The following is a 6,000-nucleotide window of genomic DNA, read 5'->3' as shown; positions in this document are numbered from 1 at the left end:
ACTTTTTACTCTTGAAATTTTATTTTCACTGCATTTCTATACTTGTACTCATCAGTTTTGTGTGTTTTTAGTAGCTTATCTTATATATAAACACCAGCAAAGATGAAGGTATACAATTAATACCACTATAGCCACTTTCCAGGGGCATATTTGGCTGTGGATTTTTTTGTGTGTGCTGCAGAAGCAGCCACAGCTCGGTGTCCCAGAAACTTAAACAGTTTTTGCATCCATCTTCAGTGTAGTTTGTTTGTGTGTTTATGCAGTGTTTTCTTAGTGTTTAGGATTATACTGTATATTGCAATGGGTGTTCTGATGTCTAAAAAGAACTGAAAGACTGGAGAACACTGCCAAAATTAGGAGGGGTACTATACATATTGGTAGGGTTGTGCATACTGGTAGTTTTTCGTTGCTGCTGCTGTTGTTGTTTATGCATTATTTTCTTAGTGTTTACAATTATACTCCATATTCCAGTGTATGTTTTGATGTCTAAAAAGGGCTGAAGGGCCACAGAACACTGCCAAAATTAGGAGGTGTACTGTGCATATTGGTACAGTACATCCCCCTAGTACGCACCTATATGGGCAGCAGAGGACATCACGTACTAGGAATTCGCGTACAGTACTGTGAATACATAAACTTATGGGAAAAATTACATATGGGTGGCACCCCCTTTCATGGGCAGCCCTTGAGACGCCTTTTAGATCTATGTACAGTAATCTCTCGTAATCTGATGCACTCTGCATATGATATTTCGCGTATACGATCGATCTTCTTTAGTACCCTTGGCTCTCTAAATGATTGCTCTGGCTCACACTTACGATCGCACGAGCGTGGTCAGTCCAGCGTTCCTCAGCACAAGTCGATAGGCATTTGTTTGGAATTGCGATTGCCGTGCCAATGATGATGGTGCAGCCACCCATCAAAGTCAGCTTGGGCTACAAGTAGCAAATTGGGCTACTTTTGGAAGCCCTGCACTACTAAATTTTGAATTTAGCTACTTGCGACTTTTTGGCCTACTTTAAAAGTAAGTTGGGCTAACTTGGGCTACTAATAAGACGAAAGTCAAAGGTTGATTAGTGATTATGTATCATTTAAAATATAGCCTAATATAATTAACTTTGAAGACACAAAAAGATAATGAATTATAATTTATCATATCATCCCTCTTTGAAGTTCTTGCACTCTTGCATTAATTCCTGACTGGCTATTTAATTCAAACTGAATGTATGAGATTACCACCCCAGCCAGTCGTGCTTTCTTCATCCACGACTCGTGGATGCAGAAGCAGACCTTGATAATCTTCAGCTGCGAAGATGTGGTCGTGGAGACTTACTGAATAATTATTTAAATATATAATTATAATGCGGTGAAAGAAAACACTTTCCTTTAGTTCCTAAAATACTTTCGTTAAGTTGAAAAAATGACTAAGTCCAACAGTAAGAGTTATGTTTTGTGAAGAAGAAAACAGCTTAGTTCCGTAAATGTAAAAGAAATGACGTAATTTAAAGAAAAGAGAAGTAAATTTACTTAATGCAGTAAGTAAGGAGTTCTGTGTTAATTAACTTTAGGCTTACATCACTTCGAACAACCTTACCGGAGCAGCATTCAACTGGTAAGCTGTGCACAGTTAAATTATTTGCGTCTGTATGTATATTCTCGTGGAAAGAGAGAGAGAGAGATACTGTACTGTAGATAGATATACTGAAAGATATGTATATATACTGTACATAATAATGTTAGGCTACTTTATACCAAAATTCACTATTTTTGAGGCCTGTTACCACTACTTTTGGTCACAAAAATCTGGCAACCCTGGCTCAGCCCAGTCTTTCCCACGCTCCCATTTGATTCACTAGCTTTGTATTCCTGTACATTACCGACATGATTTTCACTATTATTTCTCATCTAATCTCAAGTACAAGTTCTGTGATGTCTTCCAGGCGGCTTGCAAACTCTAGTGCCTCTGATCTCAAGCCTAAGAGAGCCAGGAAGAGCTTAAATTTGGAGTCCTAGCTCAACATCATTAGGCATCATGAAGGAGGCGAAGGGGTAAACTCCATTGCTCATGCCCTTGGTCTGGCTCAGCCTATGGTATCAACAGTGATTAAGAATGCTGCCAACATTGAGATAGCTGGTGAAATGAGTTTGTCAAACCTTCTGTCGATTGTTTAGTGTTCTGGGTGAAGAGGGAGTGAGAAGTGAGTGTTTACGGTGCTGGGACGAGTCTGTGTGACACGTAAGTTTTATAAGTCAGTGTTTATGAAAATGTTTCAAATTCTAAATTGGATGTGTGTTTTTCATTGCTTTGTGACTGTTATCATTAAAGTAGAGCACATAAAACATCTTTTATTTATAACCTCCCTCGTCAAACTTTCCGTCGATTGTTTAGTGTTTTGGGTGAAGAGGGAGTGAGGAACGAGTGTTTACGATGCCGGGACGAGTTTGTGTGACACGTAAGTTTTATAAGTCAGTGTTTGTGAAAATGTTTCAAATTCTAAGTTGGATGTGTGTTTTTCATTGCTTTGCGATTGTTATCATTAGAGCACATAAAACATCTTTTATTTATAGCCTCCCTTGTCAAACCTTCTGTCGATTGTTTAGTGTTTTGGGTGAAGAGGGATTGAGGAATGAGTATTTACGATGCCGTGACGAGTTTGTGTGACATATAAGTACAGCACATAAAACATCTTTTATTTATAAAATATATGGTACAGTATAGTTTAAGGGCACATAAATATGAGACTAGGAACGCATCCCTATTTTTCCCATTAAACCTTAAGTTCAGTATACGATTGCTTGATTTACTATTCCCTGTTCAGGAACGTAACCCAATCGGATAGTGAGGGAGACCTGTATTGTACTAAACAGGGAAACTATCTAAGACATATTATCTAAGATAAAGTAAATCAACAAGATTATGGCTTTACTAGGTAAACCAACAAGGATATGGCTTAACTAAACCAACAGGAATATGGCTGCTCACTTTTACCCAAGAGGACAACAGGCGTGATAGAGGTAAGAAGAGGATCCGAGGCAGGATGAGGCACCTAATATGCATCTCCTGCATCACCCACCACACCACCTTTCCTCACCACTTTCGTCACCAGCACTTTCAACACTATCACTACCTAATGCACTCACTTTGTTCGACTCTTCAAAGTCTCTTTCTGACACCTCAGACATCGAATCAGCCAGATTTGGTCCACTCTTCACTGCCTGTCTAGCTTACAAGGAGTTCAATTAATTAAATTTAAAAAAAAAAAAAAAAAAAAAAAAAAAAAAAAAGGTCCTCGCGTACAAGGAGGATCACGTACTCGGAACTCGTGTACTGTGGGGATGTACTGTAGTTTTTTTATGTTTTGTTTATGCATTGTTTCTCTTCATGTTTAGGGTCATACTGCATTTTGCAATGAGTGTTTTGACATCCAAAAACAGCCAAAACACCGCAGAACACTGCCAAAATTAGGAGGGATACTGTACATATGGGTTGCGTATAGATAGTAGGTCAGGTATAGGTAGGGTATGGTTACAGTAGAAGACATTGCTCCGTATCCACACATTGCCCGTATATATCCAGACAGGTCTTTGGCATTACAGGTACTATGTTGGATAATCGGAGATCATTGTTCTGTATAGTAATTACCGATTCTATTTCAGCTGCTGAAAAGACAAGCAGATGTAGTTTACAGGAAACTTGAAGGTGAATTCGATTAACCCTTTAACCGTGGGCATTGTTTTGCCCCGACTGGCCTCTCCCGCGGGGGTTTCAGCCAAAATGTAAACAAACTTTAAACCTTTATAACTCTGCACAGAATAAATCTAGAGCGAAAAATAAGGTACCATTAGAAAGTACTAACCTTCAGCTTCGCAATGATGTAGGTTTCATGATTTCGTTGACTATCACTGGATGGGCAGTGCCGTTAGAAGTGAGCGATCTAAAATCACTATTTTTCGCTCACACACCATTACCTTCGCTCACACACCATTACCAAATGCCAACCTCATTCTGATAATAATACTATAAACATATATGAACACTGCACATACGATAAACACCCACTCTGTGTTCACTGAGGCAGGTAAAAGGCACTGTAATTGACCGCACTTCACTGCCACATCAGCGGTGTTGTAATCACTATTTTTCGTTCACACACCATAACCAAATGCCAACCTCATTCTGATAATAATACTATAAACATATATGAACACTGCACATACGATAAACACCCACCCCGTGTTCACTGAGGCAGGTAAAAGGCACTGTAATTGCCCGCACTTCACTGCCACATCAGCGGTGTTGTAATCACTATTTTTCGCTCACACACCATTACCAAATGCCAACCTCAATCTGATAATAATACTATAAACATATATGAACACTGCACATACGATAAACACCCACTCTGTGTTCACTGAGGCAGGTAAAAGGCACTGTAATTGCCCGCACTTCACTGCCACATCACCGGTGTTGTCACTCACACAGCTGGACAGATACTGATGCGTGTTGGCCCGGGGGGTGGGAGGAGGGAGGTGGGGGTCGGCTGGAGTGAAAGAACTTAATAGCTACTCTCTCTTGAAACAACTGGCACACGGAAAAAACGCGGGGTATTCAAAATATTCCCAAACATTCGAGAATGACACCCCCGGTTTGGTCCAGTTTTTGCAATGTCATTCTGGGATGACACCCGCGGTTAAAGGGTTAATGAAGGCAAGCGGTATAACTAACCCCTCTTGTCTGAAAAGTTTCCCACTCATCCATCCAGTCAGATGCCTCACTCCCACATGGGGTGGCCACAAACAAATCACCTCCATGTCGCCCTGTTCCCCGCCATTTCACTGCCCTGCTACCAGTTCACACCCCTCTCTCTCATATACCTCTCCATTCCATCCCTCCATCTCATCCTTGGCCTTTCCCTCCCTCTCCCCCCCTCCACCTCACTCACATACACTCTCTGAGTTAGTCTTTCATTCTCCATCCTCTCCACATGGTCAAACCTCGTCAATGTATTTCTCCTAATGCTTTCTATCACATCCACATCATCATCCATATCACAACACTCATTCACTTCTTCATTTGTCAGTCTGTTTCTCCATGTAACTCCATTTGCTCCTCTCAAACAATTCATTTTCACTGCTCTCACTCTTGACTTGTGTCCTTCCAATAAGGTCCAAGCTTCACTTCCATTCATTAAAGCTGGTATTACACTAACATGCGACTTTTTTTACTTCCATGCTCACTTCCCTATTCCTTATCACAGCTTTCAAAGAACCAGCAACATTTCTTCCTTGTTGTACCCTTTCAAGCACTTCATCCTCTAAACTTCCATCCTTACACATCACACTATGGTACCCACTTAAATGCACTCACATTTTCCACCATCCATTTCCTCATCATCCAACCTCACTGTACATTCAGTGACTTCATTTCCCTCGAACACCATACCTTTACTCTTCCCTACACTGAGCTTTAGATTCAGTTTCTTACACAGTCTCCCAGACTTATTCACTACGCCTTGCATTTCCCTTCGTCTTCACTTAACAATACAGCATCATCCGCACACAACAATACAGGAAGTTTTCAAATGCTGCCCTCTCCCATTAGGGCCATTCCAATATTCACTGATCTACCTAGTATCTCTTTTATAACCCAATCCACATACAGACTGAACAACAATGGAGACATGGCACATCCGTTTCAATTCGATATTCAGATACAAAAATTCAGTCAGTTCACTATCCACACACACTGCAGCCTTAACACCCTCATACATACTCTATATGGTATTCAGCAACTTCCCATTGACTCCATATATTCTTAATATTTTCCACATTTCTTGTCTATCCACTCTGTCACATGTTTTCTCCAAATCCATGAAGGCTACAACTCTATCCCTTCTCTAGAAACTTTTCCACTAAAAACCTAAGGACGAATATCTGATCTACACAACCTCTTCCCTTCCTAAAACCACCCTGTTCTTCTCCAACTAATTCCTCTGTTAT

Source organism: Coenobita brevimanus, chromosome 13 (assembly GCF_032717465.1).
Source record: "Coenobita brevimanus isolate Jiangsu-jjx chromosome 13, ASM3271746v2, whole genome shotgun sequence".
Taxonomy (NCBI): domain Eukaryota; kingdom Metazoa; phylum Arthropoda; class Malacostraca; order Decapoda; family Coenobitidae; genus Coenobita; species Coenobita brevimanus.
This window is presented reverse-complemented; position numbering follows the sequence as displayed.